At 44.2% G+C, this 17040-nt stretch overlaps 1 long non-coding RNA gene across 1 annotated transcript; it reads right to left on the bottom strand.

The window, feature by feature from the left end:
- Positions 1 to 1877: 1877 nt before the first annotated feature.
- On the bottom strand, positions 1878 to 16437 carry LOC109323228. The gene is made up of 3 exons (XR_002104586.1): positions 16426 to 16437; positions 12381 to 12797; positions 1878 to 1888 (listed from the first exon to the last, which is right to left on the bottom strand). It is a non-coding gene; the product is annotated as an uncharacterized LOC109323228 (long non-coding RNA).
- Positions 16438 to 17040: the final 603 nt, after the last annotated feature.

The raw sequence follows: 17040 nt of genomic DNA on the forward strand, positions 1-17040 counted from the left end.
CCCGGTGCTCTTTCCTGCCAAGGCAGGGGGTCGGACTAGATGATCTACCTAGGTCCCTTCCGACTCTAGCTACTATGAAACTATGAGGTGGTGGATCCGCCCAAACTGCCCACCACGGCGTTTTTTTTCTATTTTTCTTTTCTTTTTGCCTCCCATGGATGTCCCACGGCCGGTCAGAGAGTCTGGACCAAGGTGAGGCACCTGCCCAAGGGAAAAGGGGAGCAGGGCCCCCCCCCAAAGCCTTTGTAGCTGAGGCAGGGTGGGCAAGATCCCGAGCTGGGAAGACTGTGTCTGCCCCAACTGATTACATCCAAGGGAATCCCCTGCCGCTCGAGCGGCACTTGCCAGTAATCAGGCTCCCTGCAGCGTGATTTGAAAGTCCCAGGGAAGAGGCCTGGGTGGGGAAAGCGGATCGTGGAAGAGTCTGAGGTAGCGGCCCCAGCCAAGAGAGCACCAGACCTTGAAGACCCCTGAGGAAGAGAAGGCCAGAAGTCAAGGACTCTTTTTAAAAAAATAAAAAATAATAATAATAATAAAAGGAGAAGAGGGAATTAGAAAGTTGGCTCTGAGCTGGTCCTTATTTCACTCTCAGGTTTGGGTCCCGAGGTGCGGGGCACCCCTTGTGATTGAGCTGGGCAGGAGACAGGCAGTCACCACCTCCCTTTTATAGATCTCTTATATCATGAAAGTCATGGCAGGTGGGAAAAGAAAGGACATCAGATCTCATCCAGCCCAGCCATAGGGGCACAGCCACCCTGAGGGGCTGGTGAACGTCAGCAGGACGTCAAGGTGTATACCCTTACACGGTGACTGCCCAACAGGCTGTGCGAAGCTTTGGGTGCTGATTCGATTCAGAGGAGATTCAGCCCAATTTGGTGGCCAAGTCTCCGAATCCAAATTGAATGAGGGGACCAATTAAAAGGTCCAAATCAATTCAGAAAAAATTTGGAGAGCTTTGGTGATTCAGGCAGTTCCTGCTGGCTGTAGCAGGGAGCTGGACCTAGACTCCAAGCTGGTAAGTAGGGGGTGGGGGCTGGAGGAAGGGGAAGTAGTAAAACAAGTAGTAAATGATTGAGCACTAATAACTGCCCAGTCAGCATTTTGTGTAGACATGGCCCCTGCTTTTAACTCACATGAGTAAGGGTGTCCTGTGCAGGAGGGTAGCCCCATAATTTGGCCCCATTTATTTTAAAAATACAAACATTTTAGAATTATTCCTATACTCAACTTGTAATATAGGATCATAGGAAAGTAGGGCTGGAAAGGACCTCATCAAGTCAGCAGTCCTCTGCTTAAGGAAGAATCATTCCTGACTAACTATTCCAGCCAAGTATTTAATTGGATTTTGCATTTTAGATTACATATCAGATTTTGCATAATATAGTTAATAATTGGATTTTACATTTTCAGAAGGAGAAACTACATCTGAGTATACCTCTGAAAATACTTTGAAGAATCCTTAAAGTGCATTGGTTAAGCATCAGCAATTATGGATTCAAAATGGCTTGGCAAACAAGCCTTTCTGTCTCATGCTATTCTCTTCAGGTTCTTACATTGTAGGATGGAAGTTTCCTAGTCGTGTGTAGATTAATGCCATTTTTATATTGAATCATGTGCTTTTTACAGGCTTTGAGATGTATTAGATGACAAGTTAAAATCTACTTAATAAAAGTGTGGGAAAGTTATATTAATATCAAATCTGGCTTTGAAAAAACTCATTGCCATTAAAATGCATAGAAATCAAGCATTTAAAGCCCTGAGGCAACCTTCAGCTTCTCTCAGGCAAAATCGCAGTTGATATCTCATATATTTAGAATCACATGCTTTCACCCCATGGAAAAAAGCTGGTGGGAAGAAGGGGGAGGGCTTATTTGAAGACACCAATGTCCTCTGAATAGCCAAAGCAGTACTGCAGAATCCCATCGGTTATATGTCACCAGCTGTTTATTAGAAGGGCCAAAGGGTGTTGGCTGAACATACAAAGGCTCTGTGAATAAAGACCAGTCATGATGCTAGATCTAACTGCATGCCCCTCAAATGTTTTTTTGCTGCTGGGGCTATTCTTGGCATTGCCAGCACAGCTGCCCCCTTCATAAACTGCAAGAGGCTCCTCACTTGTGTTTCCCTGAGTGTGGCCCTTCCCCACCAACAGTGTCAGTCACCCATAAGAAGCAGCTTAATATTGGATATTGCCTTGCTTTATAGACTCAGTTTGGGGCGGGAGGGTGGGGGAGGCGGGGATTGTTATATGAGGAATTAGGTGGGTGATTCCTCTTGCTCGTCTTGTGGCTGTATGTAATTTGGCAACAGGGAAATTTTGCTCCTCTGCTGGCCTCCTCTAGGGCTTTTTCTGCTTGGAACATGTTGTGTAAACCTTTAATACTTTCACCAGGGAGTATTGCTTATCTGAGATATAAGCAATTGACTACAAGGCATATGTTACTGCCAGACTGCATCTACACATGTGCTTTATGGCCGAGTAGACTAATTAGCTGTGGATTAAAGTGTCACCATCTCTACGTGCAATGATATTAGGTCACAGTAAACTAATTTACACTGCAGTAAGATAGTACTGCTTCAGTAATTTAGTACTCTTTATACCGAACCGCTTTTTCATGACACTGACTGCACAGTAGCCTGAGTCTTCTGTGCAATAGCATCATATCACACTTTCTGCCACACGCACTACCGCGCAGTAGTCACAGACTACTGTGCCATCAGCATGTCATGTAGACACAGTCAGGGTTGCTACTAGGGCTGTGCAAAGCTTCAGGTGATGATTCGATTCAGAGGAGATTCGGTGGCCGAATCTCCAAATCCGAATCGAATCAGGGGACCAATTCAAAGGTCCAAATCAATTCAAAGCTCTCTGAATCTTCAGAAAAGATTTGGAGAGCTTTAATGATTTGGGCAGTCCCCAGTGGCTGCAGCAGGGAGTTGCAGCTGACTCCCAGCTGGTAAGTTTTAGGGATGGGGAGGGAGGGATGGGGGACCCCTGCCAGCCCCCCTGACTCCCCAACTCCCCCAGCCCTCCCCATGGTTGCCTGCCTGGACCAGCTCCAACAGTTTAAGAAAAAAAAAAAAACAGAAAAAAGCCCGGGGACACACCACTCCTGCAGTGCAAATCCTCCTTGGGGTTTTGGGGGGAAGCCCCCCATGCAGCACAGGGCAGTGGGGGGCAGCGGGGATCACCCCCCACCAGCAGAAGCAGTGAGTCCAGGGGTTTCTCAGGGTTTTTTTTTCTTAAAGGGCCAGAGCTGGCCCGGGTGGGGCACCTGTGGGGGGGGACTGGGGGCTCATGGGGATCCCCCCCATGAAGCGTGGGGCGGTGGAGGACAGCAGGGATTTCCTCCCACCCGGCAGCACCCACTGAGTCAGGGCTTTTTTTTCCCAAAGAGCCGGGAGCCGGGGTGGGCAGGGCAGCCATTGCTAGGCTGGGGGGGATGGGCCTGGTTGATTCAGAGATTTAGAGATTTGGTAGCAGCTGAATCCCTGAATCAATTTGGGACAGTGATTTCAAATCACTGAATCGAATCACTGTCCCCCGAATCCAAATATGAAACTAATACTAGCTGCCTCGCACAGGCATAGTTGCTACTTGTCCTCCCATGTAGTGATGAGTAGGAGATGAGCTTAAGGGCATAGTGTCAGTTGGTGAAGAATACAGTGTAGGTGAAGTTGGTGCACTTTGAGAGCTAAACTGTGTCAGATGAAAAAGCTGGCTTACACTGCCTCTCCCTTATATGGAAACCAGGACCCAGAATATCAGTCTGCCCCAGGAAAAAGAAACAGTACATTGCCCCAGCTCAGGGCTTGTGACAGCTATGCTTGAGACCTAACACGGTGTGTGCACACACACAACTAGTTTAAGCAGCACACACAAAGAAAACAGAGTTTTTTCATTTCTTCTTGGCTATTCTGTCGCACAAATGGAAATGTGAGGGTAAACAACCAACCTATTTTTACAGAAATATTTTGTGCTACAAGATTTATTTCTAACCGGTCGCTGCATGGGACAATGACTAAAAAAGGCTAACATACAGAATATATACATTGTGATCGCTCCTCCCCGCCTCCTGCAATTCCCAGCCTTGGCTGAACTTGGTGGAATTCTTAGGGCTGTGACTCACAACTTTCTCCGTCTCGCCACGGGATTCACGTCATAACCTCAGTTTTGCTGCCGCCTACTGGAGTCCTTGCTTCAAATTCCTTCAAAGGATATACGCTAGAACTTAGTGTGTTCTGTCAAGTGCTGGAGGTGGCAGTAAAGTAAATGTCAGTTTCCCATTCCAAATATTGAGTCCTTCTCTAAGTTTTTATATTCAAGTAATTCCCAGATGTTAGTGAACCCTCACAGTGCCTCTGTGCTTGATACCCCCCTATTGGTTACATACTACAGATGAAAAAGCTGGTTAGGGGAATATAAATCTGTTAAAAGGAGATGCGTTAAATGTCAGGTAAGTAACCCAGGTCAGCCCTTCTGGGAGCTACCACTTCTGTTTCAGCAGAGAAAAATAAAAATTCTCTGCCTCATAAAAACAATTCCAATTCACGTGGAATTTAGCTTCACCTACACATGACCGATTATTTCTACAGAGAGCCTCCAGCAACTCTAAGGAATGCAGTTGCATTGCTGAGTCAGGGTCTCTCTTTACCCATTCCATCCCCATAAGGGCTGATGTCCAGCCAAATCCTGGCAAGTGAAGGGGACTGCTTACATGGCTACGGAAAATAGAGTTTAGTCTGTAGCTTCAAGATGAAAAGCTGACTCTTAAAAAAATTAGGTTGGATGAAAGAGGACAGACCAAGAATGCCTCACAGGTCTGGAGATTTCCACCTTATTATTTTTTCTTAGCACCTGCATAGGGGAAAATGATTCCTCATTGCACTAAAAAGCTTTATAAAGAAATACATTCTCAGGCAGTTACAGAATCTATATACTTTGGCTCTTCCTTTAAAACTTTGTAATCCATACATATGTACTCATCTTAAAACAGAAAAGTACTCAAATTGGCTTTGACACTGTGAAACAATGATACAAACCATATAATGGATTACATCAGCATTGCTCATCCAAACCAAATGAAACATATATCCATTGAAAAGATGCCAACCTCAAAGACAAAGCTCTTGCTCTCATATCAACCACAGAAAGACATATGAACACTCAATTCAATGTAATTGTTCCTATACATCATTATTCAAGATTATTCAGTTCAGATCCAGCAAAAATATGCATATCAATTGCATCCTTGTCAATTTCTAACTGGGAGCTTCAAAAGAGAGTAAGGGAATTACTCACCTAATTCCTATTGAATTTCACTAAGGAGAAAGGATGGTCGCCTGTTAGGGCACTAGTCTGGGACTTGCAAAATCTAGATTCAATTCCCTGCTCTGCAATAGGCTTCTTCTAACCTTCAGCTAGTCACCTAGTCCCTCTGTATCTCAATTTGCCCATATCTATAAAATGTAGATAATTACATTACCCTGCGAAATAGGGGTGCTATGAAAATGCAGTATATAAAATGAAGATTGTGAAGAGCTCAGACAGTATTATAAAGACAGTATGACAGAAAGACCTCCTGTTTAAATTCTTAGGGTCAGAACTTTAAAGAACAATCTCCCTTCAAGGTACAGTTAGTTTGTAAGAAATGTTAATAACATCTTCATTTGCAAACTAGTACTCCCTGTATAAAAAAATGGCAAAAATCAACTGTCAATTCATAGTAGATCTTAATTCAGTTGATTGATATGCATCACTAGAACATGTAGTGTGGTTGTCATTAAGTCAGTGAACCACTGTCCTTCAAGCCAACATTGTTGGTTGACTCTAGTGGGCAGTTAAATACATACAACAGAAGTCTCCTACTAAATTATTGATTTCCTGGAACATTTTCTCCTGAGACCTGAATTATGCACAGCTGCTGTTCAATACATTCCAGTTTTGAAATTATTTGGAAGACTGGGACAGATGATTTGCCAGGGGAAAAAATCATGACTTCTGGCATTAGTCAATATTAAACATTTGTCAGCTGGAACTCTAACTGCACAAAAAGCTTCTCATTATATAAGCCTTCCTAATCAAGTTATTTAGCTTGAAATACCTGGGTCTCAACTGTTCCTTGTTTACATAGTATACTTGCTAGAATCAAGTGGTGAAGGCTTTATGCTTAGTTCAAGTTAACCTTTGTTTTTAAGTACTTAAAGTTAAAAGTTGACAGCTGAAAAATTTAACTAGTTAAAGATAAAAGTTAGCCATTTCTTTAACTCTTTAACTAGTTAATTAACTAGTTAATTCCCATGACTGTATACTAAATAATGCCAGATGTCTGAAAACAGAAATTGATGATCCAACATAACCATAAGCTTGCATGACAGTCCCATGAGACATCACATTTGTAAATGCCTCTCCTCTTTTTGATTCACAGTTTGCATTTAGGCCAGGGATGCTCAACCAACAGCCCATGGGTCCATGTCATCTAGCCTGCCAGGCTTCTCACGGGTCTGAAAATTGGGCAGTGGGGGAACTTGGGCAGTGGCGGCATTAATTGCCACTTCCCAGATGCCAAATGTTTAGACCCATGGGCGAGATACTATGGCCATGCATGCCAGATTGAGTGCAGGGCAAGCCAGAATCTGGACAGCACAAGGCAGATCCAGGCAGCAAGGCTATAGCTAGGTGTGTGGGGTCTGATCTGAGCAACAACCCTGTGGACTGGCCCTGCACCACTTATCTGGTGCATGAGGCCAAAAGGTTGAGAACCACTGATTTAGACCTTCAGATATGCTTCCGTGACTCAGAGCCCCAAGTCCTATTTTTAAGATGCATATTTTTTTCATTTTAGCCAATTTCCGTTGTCAAAAATGTCTTTGATACTGAGGAGCTTGAATTCCAATAACTTCTACTGACATTTGGTAGCAAAGAACTGATCAGACTTAGGCTTCTGAGGCCCTTTCACAAATTTTTATCCCTAGGTCCCACTGTGGCAAGTAACATCACTGCCAGACAGCCCAAAGGGGTAGCTACTTCAATAGACATATGATTTGTCATAAGACCAAATCATCAGTTTACTTGTAGCTACAATGAGTTGCTTGGAACTATACTAATTTATATTTGGCCAGAAAGTTGAAACTGTTATTAACTTTTTCTGGCACCGATCATGCTTAAAAAAAGAAGATTGTGCTAGGCTAATGTCCATTCCCAAAAACATTTCCTTCAAATTAGTCTTGGACTCAGCAAAAGGAAAAGAATGTTTAGAACATCAGAAAGTTTTCCATTGCAACCCATTTTTTCTAAGCAATATTCTTTTTCTGACTGTTGTGGGCTGGGTTTCACATTTGGAGCTATGGTCTCTATTGTATCCAGGTAGATCCCTTGAACACTAGTGTTAATGACAGTTACATATGTGCTTTTGAGAGAAAAATGCTCTCCTTTAACTTCAAAGCCACTTCAAATGTATGGAGTATGAATGGGAATGATTTAATTAGGCAGCTAACTAAACTCAGTAGGAATCTCTGGTGAGAGGTGCAGTAAGTAGCTTTTAGCACTGTAAGCCACACCTGATAAACCTCCTCAGTCATAGTATGTAAACTGCTGCCTATTTCATACAGATCTAAAGGAAACAGGATGAGAACACAACTTAGCAACAGCCACTGAAACTGCTCTTCTCAACTATAACACCTTGTGTGCTGACTTTTTATTTTATTTTTAACTCTGCCTATGCTCCATGAGCCTGGTCTGCCTTCCATTCAGAAAGCCTTAGCCAAAGTAAATCGTTTATTTCCATAGCTTTCCTTTTCTCTCCTCCTAACTTAACCTCACAGCATTTTCCTTTCTCACATACTGCTGCTTAGAGCAGGTGCCTTTGCCCTTCTTGCTACTATTAATGGAAAATATAAGGAAATCAAAGCTAGAACAACAAAAGAGATGTACCAGTTGGTGGGTAGTTAATAATAATCTGAGGGGGGAGTTTATAAAATCTTAGAGTTGTCTTACAATCTGGTTATGTTCTTCTTATGTCTGGGACTTAAATAGAACAGTTAGTAAGAGAAAAAAAGGGTATTTGTTGAAAAAATGAAGACACTCCCTCAGACCTCAATGACTCTTTCATACATAGTAACCTGCTCTACCAACCACCCTCCACCCATGCTACTCTGCTTCTTAATGTGGAACGCAGATGATTGAAATGTGGAAAAAATGATGGATGTGTGAAACGGTGAAGCTTGATTTCTGATTCACAGGAGAAAACAGGCATAATATACCATCGGGGCCAAACAGCATTAAGCACATTTAACAAAGAAAATAAACATAAGTCATACTGACAGGTAAATCTGCATGTAACCAGTAAAAAAAAAAGATAGAGTGATATTCAAAATAGATGAGATGGAAATGCTATTTATGTGCTAGTGGTATCTCGGGCTCTTGTGGAAGGCACTTTTTCTTCTCAGATAGACATGTGTCAAAATGAATAAGCTTGAATTATAAGAAGCAATAGGTACATTCAGGATGATTTGAATTTTTTGTCGGGGAGCGGGCATACATGGCGAAGACCCAGTGCACATGACTGGGAATTCAATGAAAGTATTGCCTCTAAGACTAGAGGCAGCAAGTTCAGGTCCCTGAGTTTTAACCTGATAATTTCCTTGTGTAAGAGCCAGAGACATTCATTTTTTGTTCTCACTGTGTCTCACTACATGCATATTTTTATTTTATTTTAAAGAACTGGTTGAAAAGACTATATAAGAGTGCAAAACAGAGAAGACCATGTTCTCCATGCTATTTGAACCACAATTACTCATATTGGAGCAACTGACCTCAAGGTGTGAGCCCCAAAGAGTATCAGGAGGGGCAGGGAAAGTGGGGGTGGAGGTAAGATGGGAGATGAAGAGCCCAGCTTTAACTCTGTGCTCTCCCAAAAGCTTCCTGAATGGCCTATTCAAATGCAGCAGCAATCTTGCCACAGTGGGAATTTTCTTTTAAAGGAAAATATGTGAAATTTTTTGAAAAGTACACTTCTTAGAGAGTTTACATGAATCACCATAGCAAAAGAGCCACAAATGAATCAAGAGTTGCTCTTCCAAACAGTTCCCCCCCTTACAGCCACTGGAATGCGTCTGAGTTTGCCCATCTCCAATTTGGTCAGGAATATTCTTGGATCACATATATGGTAAGGAACCAGTTTTGGCCAGGAACATATTTCTCACCCAGGGATATGGTCAGGAAGGGCGTGCTACTAGAGCAAAAGAGGGGGAGTTTAGCATGGCTTGCTCTATAGTTAGTCACGGCAAAAAAACCAAAAAAACAACATTATATATATATATATATATATATATATATGCAGTTGCATTTCTTCTATAAGCTTTTCTAATAGTTCCATGAGTTTTGACACTGTTTTGCTAGGATATTTCAGTCTCTTTTCAGTATGCCCATTAGGGGTGCACAAAGTGGGCCCTATTCGATTCAGATTCTGCTCGAATCACGGACAGTGATTCAATTAATTGATTCAGATCACTGTCCCTGATTCGATTCAGACAAATCTAAATCTGAAGATTCAGTGCTGATTCAGAGAATCAGTGATTCGGACATAGACACAGCTTTAAATATTTTTATTTACATACCTTGAGGTACCAGCGCAGCTCGTGATCACTGCAATGCTGAGATGGATGGAAAATCCCACAGGAGTGTGGTAGGGCCCTCCATGTGCTCAGCAGCAAACCTGGAAGTGGACCAGAACTACTTCTGGTCCACTTCCAGGTCCACCGGGGAGTGCGCTGGGGGCCCCCCTGCACCTCCCCAGCTTGGTGATCGGCAACAGGGAGACCTCAGGTGCACTCGCAGACCCAGAAAGCACCACTCACCAAACCAACAGTTCACAGGGGGAGCCCCCCACTGCACTTCTCAGAAGAACCAGAAGTGGACTGGACATGCTTCTGATCCACTTCTGGGTCTGCTGCCAAGCATGCTGGGGAGCCCCCCCCATGCTTCTGTGGGATACTCCATGCGCCTCAGCATCGCAGTGTTCATGAGCTGCCTAGTACCTTGAGGGATATAGAAAAAACATTTAAAGCTGTGTCTATGTACAAATGGCTGAAGCTTTGTGAATTGATTCGGAGGGTTCCAGTTCAATTTGGAGAGATTAAAGGGTCTCTGATTCGATTTGGACTTGGAAATTTGGCCACTGAATTGAGCTGAATCGAATCAGGGACCAAAACTTTGTACATTCCTAATGCCCCTGTGGTGAAAATGGTGTCACTCAATGTGAGCAAAAGCAGCAGAATCTCACCTCCTGCAATCACTGACAATTCATGCTGCCACCACTGCATTGAGAATGACCTTATTATGCCACTGTTCCAGCCCAGCACAGTTATGGCTAAAATGGCAGAATCAGAGGGCTCTGGCAGCAGGTAAAAAGGTAAAAAGAGGGTTCTGGCAGCAGGGAAAAAGATCCGACATTTTTCATAGTCTCCACAATCAACCTTCCCCTAGAGCAGGGGTCAGCAATCCCCAGCACATGGCATGCAAGGCCATTTTGCTTGGCACACCCCCACCAGCCTGAGCTCTAAGCAGCTGCTGCCAGCCACAGAGCCCAGGCTTCTCCCAGCAGGCAGCTGGCAGGCTGCAAGCCCTGCTGCAAGCAGACCGGGCTCCGTGGGCTGGCTGCAGCCGGGAGACTGCAAACAGCTGCTCCAGGCTCCGGTATGTCGGCACTCCAGCACATTCCAATGTAGAAATTTTGTTTTTTTCGGCACTCCAGCCAAAAAACACTGCCTACCCCTGCCCTAGAGAAACAGGACATTGCAGCCCCATACACATAAATCCCATCCCAGTATAGCAGGGTGTATTTGGAAGGCCATGTATCACTCTGAAGTATGCCTCTGACTTGCCCAGTGGAAAGTAAAAGGGAGCTAACACTGGCTGCTTCTTAGCAGTGTTGGAACTTTCCTCAACACACAAAATATTAAATCATCTGAACTGCAGTTTTCTAGCTCAAATGAATAATGAGGGAATCAAAGGCAATTCCACGCTGTTCACTAGGGCAGCAAGCTGTTAAGTAGAGAGTTGAGTGCCTGCAGTTGAGACACCAGGTTCGGGAGTGGCTGTGAGAGAGTGGGAAGAGGCAGGGGTAGTTCTGTAGCTCAGTGTGGCTATAGAGCCCTTCATATCCACCCTATAAGGAGCAGAGATTAGTTGGTTTTCTTTTTACACTAGCGTGGGAGACAAAAACAGTCCTGACAGGAGACTATTTCCAAAGGAGCCAAAGGGCTTCCTATTAGAGCAGTTTTTTTCCCTTGGAGAGACTGACTTAGAGTTGGTTGGGCAGGGCACTGGGATAAAAGGTCCAAATCAAAGGCATTCACGTAACTAAGTCTTGATTCCTGGACAGAGAGACAGCAAATCATTTCACCAGCTTGATTAGCCCTTCTGTGCCACCTTCTTAGATACATTTACCAGGAGTGGGCATCATCCAATATCACCACCCATCCCCGTCCCCCCAAATTAGAATCATAATTCGTAGGAATATCAGGGCTGGTAGGGACCGCAGGAGCCCATCTAGTCAACCCTGCCTTGCTCAAGGCAGGATCATCTCTGTCTAAACCTTTCCAGACAAGTGTTTGTGTAACCTGTCCTTAAAAACTTCTAAAAATCATGAAGAGTCAATGTCGTAGGCATTTCTTGGCAGCTCTGCCCTTTGCTGCTGATTGGCAAGGAAGACCATAGTGGGGAGGAGGTGGCCTTCATACCACTTTGCCAGCCAACTCCTTCCCCTCCTCACCCCCACCACAGGCACTAACTCTGCCTCGGCCCCACCCTGCCTCAGCCCCTCCTGGGGACTGGCTCTGCCGTAGCTCTGGTCCTGCTTCTCCTCAGATGGGGTGGCTGCAATGTTTATCGTGTGTAGAGTATAAAACTAAGGCAGCAAAGCAAAAAAAACTCAGCAGCCAGCAATCTAAATAAAACTTCATTTATGGCTTTGGACTGCTTTTCATTTTCGGTTCCCGACAACAGTGGGATTAAATTTACTTTCACTCTGCTACTGGCTTCCTCTGTGTTGCTGGTTTGCAACATTTTATCTGCTCGGGTATGAGTCAAATCTCCTGCAAATAAATAAGGCTGGGAAGTGTCTGTTGCTCAGATCCCATTGAAAGTATGGGATAAGATGCATCCTGGCAGATACTTAGTCAGAGCCATTGCACTCAGGCTGCGTGTGGTTACTTGATGTAACAAAAAAGAATAAAAGTTTTGGCTAAAACAAACCAAACTTTGCAAAGGCAACAACATGCAACTTGAATTGACAGGAGAGAAAACTTCCAATACAGAAGCAATGACATGAAGTAACGTTAACTCAGCCATAACAACTCTAATGTACTTAAAAAAACACTTACCCTGAGTAATCTGAAGTGTTAATAATTCCAGGACTTTTCACACCAAATTATTTGCACCTTTGAATCATCTCTTCTTTTTGTTTAGTCTCCCCTTCTCTCAGATGTTTTTCTCCCCAGTGGGAGGAATTGGGGTTGTGAATGGTAAAAATCCTCTTGCAGTTCTTGCAGCGAAACTGGAGCAGCAGAGAAATGAGCTGCCTTTTGGTGGAGGATGCAGCTCCGAACTGGATTGTCTCCAGTATTACACTCAAGGCCTCCTCGCTGAGTGACTCAACTGTAAATGAAAAACAGACTCATGCTACGTTGTTTCTTCTGGCTCTTCTTCCAGGGTGATGTCACATCTCAAAGGCTGTCTCCATCCCACACTTTTACATGAGCTCTTCAAAAAAGTTCCTCTCTGATCACCTTTTTGGCTACATCCCTAAAAGCTCTCTTAAGTGGGATTTCTGTTTGAAGTGTTTCCCCAGCACCCAGAGTTGGCCTGAACTGTTTTTCACAGTTATCTGAAGGGGGAAACACAGGAAATGCAGTGTTTTTTCACATTTAAAAATAAAAGTTTGCTTGTTTGAATTTTAGGGGACACACTGCATTTTAATAATCCGTCCTTTAATCTGGAAGGTTTTGGGAGAGTTTTTTTAACCAAGTAAAATTTTCTGTGGTTTTATACTGAGTAATAAATGGAAAGCAACCACGGTGTTCCTTACTGAATCAGTTTTATTGAAGAAACAGTTGCAAAAGACAGAAAAGAGGTAGTAGATAGAGCCCTCACTGTGGTTTTTTCAAATTTGGTTACATATTGCAGCAGTATCGTGTTTTAAATATGCTTTGCTTTTTCTTTAATACGACAATCCTTATAGCTTTTTCTTTTGCAAATTCTTTTCATAGAAATGTGTGATGTTGTCTGCGATCCTGTTCTTGCTCCATTGCATGAAAAACAAGGTTAGCACAAAGGCAAAATAGTGAAAGATAATTTCAGTAATCCTGTTGCACAAGGGGCTGTTCGAGCTCCTGGAGGCTAAGTTCCAATTTGGTCCCCAGAAGTGAGTCACACCACGAGCCACAGAGATATAGCCTTTATTGCTTGCAAGCAGGTCGGCCTGGAGTCATGAGACTCAGATCAAAGCCGACCCCTAGTGCTGGTTCTTCATTACTTATATATCCTGTTACAGAGTACTGGAATCTTTCTTTAGCGCGTGCGTACTTTAGGCCAACATAGTTACGAGACTTGGGACTTTCTAACTATGAGTTAGCAGGGCGGGAGAGAAACAAGTAGCGGATGCCTCTTAAGATATGGCGAGGTAAGAGAACAAGTTAGCAGATGCCTCTTAAGATATGGCAGGGTAAGAGAAACAAGTTGCCGATGCTTCTCCAGATATGCTCTTGTGGAATGACTAAGTGTAAAAGCAAACAGTTTTCGCCCCTGCTTTTTCTACAATCCTCATATTTCGGTTTACAATTTTTTTAAGTGCCTAAGTGACATAGACATTGACTTTCTAAAATGGCATACATGCAGCTTTCCAAAAGCTATTTAGGCACCCGGAAGTATTTAGGCACTTAAAGATGCATATGATGATTTAGGCTGTTTTAAAACCTCTGTGGGCCTACCTGTATCTTTTAAGTTCTTGAATACCTTTAAAAACTATCCCTAAGTGCCTATGCAATTTTGAAAATGTGACTTAAGCTCCCACGACATTTAGTTGGTTTTAAACAAACCAAAACAGTGATTATAAATATGTTACCCTCTGTCTTGAAAGAGGCAAGATATCAAACAAGTATTTGAGGATATTTGAAAGCTTCTGCATCCATACCAATTGCAGTCATTGATTGAACCAAAATAGCCTACTTTTTTCTTATTTTTTACAAGGATTAGAATATAAAAACACTTTTGTTCATTCCACCTTTGTCCTTTATAAGGCAGAAATTAAGGTAACTAATTCATTAGTAAAATATCATTAAAATTATTTTAAAACATTGTAAATTGAGATTGTTTGTTCTTGATTGATGTTCCTGCTAATACCAGCCATATGAAAAAATAGCTGCAACAAATCAGTGATGAAAAATCCTAGAACTCTTTTACTGATGTAATAGTCAATTTTAGAAATGGCACTTGGTACCATTTGATCGCTATGTTTGCATGGAATTTGAATGTTTGAGTTCATATAAGGATGCAATATAAACAGCCACACTATGTATCATGCAGAAAACAGACCCCAAACACTGAAAATATGATTTCCAGGGTGTCACGCTCCAGGTGGACTCTGCCAGCTTTGCCCAGCAACAGATGCCGTCAAGCACTCTCCTCACAATCTGGAAAACCCCTATTTGGCTTGCTGCATGGCCCTGGCCATGTGCTGGGGAAACCCTGTCCCCTGTGGAAAAACCCCACAAACATTTTGGCAGGAAAATGTGACCAATCGGGGACTTGAAATTGGGCTTGTCACCTGGCCTATAAAAGCTAGGGTTGAGTTTCCGCCCAGGGAGAAAGAGAGAAGCCAGAGCTTCCACTGCTCACCAGAGAGAAGCCAGAGCACTCACACCGCTCAGTGGGTAGGCCTGGCCAGCTTCCCACGGCTTCTCCTGCCTCCAGAACCATAGGCAATCGTTTGTGCACCCGTTCGTATCCGTTCTCGATCTCGGATCCATCTTTTTGTTTTTTTCATTCTCCGGATCCATCGTTCTGTTTTCATTCATTCGTCCCTTATCTGAACCAGGACAGAACGCGCAGCCACATCAACACCAGGGGGTACATAAGTTTTCGTTCTCGGATCCATCGTTTTGTTTTCCGTTCTTCGGATCCATCGTCCTGTTTTTGTTCGTTTGTCCCTTATCCGAACCGGGACAGAACCAAGTGTAACCGCCTGTGTAGCCACATCAACACCAGTGGTGCGTAAGTAAGAGATCAAATAAAAATGTTCTGGAACTGTTACGAGTCCTCCTCTCCCACTCGCAAACTAATATCAGGGGATAGAACCCACTGGGGCAACAGCCACAACCTGGCTCATGCCCAAGCATGGCGATGAGGATGGGATCCTCAGTGGGCTTGAATGCCCACTGCCCATGGGGTCGCGGCCGCCAATCTGTGACGACCCCAGACGATCTTTGGGCCCAGATAATCTTCCACCAGGCAGGTGGCTCGCGCAACGCAGAAGTGTTGGGATACCTCTCCTTGGCAACCGGAGGGAAGGAATAGGCATTTTCACTCACCCCTGCCACGTTCGGCTGCATGATGGGGAGCCCCACAGTCACATTCCGACTGAGGGGAGAGGAGAGCGCCTTGTCAGTGAGTGGAGGAGCTGCAGTCAACATCGCCGTTGAATCTGAGGATTGTCCACCATCTGTCTGCCTCGGAAGCACGACCTGTGAGGCCCTGAGAGGCCATGGTGGCACACTCTGGGTTTGCCGGCCACCACCTGACCGATCCCCTCATGAACGGGCTATGTTCGGCCTCCTCTTGAACTGTAGCGGGCTGACGAAGGAACAACTGCACAGACTAGGGGACAAGGGCCAAGAAGCCTTAGCTGCCACCCTAGGCTTCGGCTATTAAGAGTGGCTCGCCTAGATCCACTCAGGGCGGCGGTGTGTCACGCCAGACAGTGCCCGAGCACGTGCTGCATCCGGGCCGATGCGGGGACCTACCTGGCCCACCACAGTTGGCTGGCCAGATGATCAGGATCCACCTGGACACTGTTTAATGTTTGAATTTTAATTTTAATAATTCTTTGCTTGTTTAATGTTAATAATTCTTTGCTTGTTTCTTATAGGTGTTAGGTTCCAGTTAATCTTTTAATTATGTGTAGCATTAGTTTGTGTTTGTTTTATATCTTGTTTAATTAGTTGAAAAAGAAAGTAATGTTGTATACGTGTTGTAGTATACGCCAGAATTGACGGCAAGGGGGCATGTCATGCTCCAGCTGGACTCTGCCAGCTTTGCCCAGCAACAGATACCATCAAGCGCTCTCCTCACAGTCTGGAAAGCCCCTATTTGGCTTGCTGCATGGCCCTGGCCATGTGCTGGGGAAACCCCGTCCCCTGTGGAAAAACCCCACAAACATTTTGGCAGGAAAATGTGACCAATCGGGGACTTGAAATTGGGCTTGTCATCCAGCCTATAAAAGCTAGGATTGAGTTTCCGCCCAGGGAGAAAGAGAGAAGCCAGAGCTTCCACCGCTCACCAGAGAGAAGCCAGAGCACTCACACCGCTCAGTGGGTAGGCCTGGCCAGCTTCCCACAGCTTCTCCTGCCTCCAGAACCATAGGCAATCGTTTGTGCACCCATTCATATCCGTTCTTGTTACGAGTCTACCTATCCCTCTCGCAAACTAACATCAGGGGATAGAACCCACCGGGGCAACAGTCACAACCTGGCTCGCGCCCTGCACACAGGGAAACTGTTTCTTTAGTGGAAATTAGATACATCTAGAAAACTGTCCTGTAGACAGGAGTGCCAATACCTTGCTGGTGTATTTTGGCACAGTGCTGTTAAAGTCAGTGGAGCTCTGCTGATTAAAGACCGTCTGAGGAGCTCCAGAGTTTCATCAAAAGCAGGACAAAAGGATTCCCGAGCTTTTCATATTGTGGACATCTTGATAGATTTGGCCTCTTCATGGTCTTCCCTTCCATAAATTGTCACAACAGCCATTGGCCCCTGCATCTGTGA

Source organism: Crocodylus porosus, unplaced genomic scaffold, assembly GCF_001723895.1.
Source record: "Crocodylus porosus isolate Cpor-Errol unplaced genomic scaffold, CroPor_comp1, whole genome shotgun sequence".
NCBI classification, from domain to species: domain Eukaryota; kingdom Metazoa; phylum Chordata; order Crocodylia; family Crocodylidae; genus Crocodylus; species Crocodylus porosus.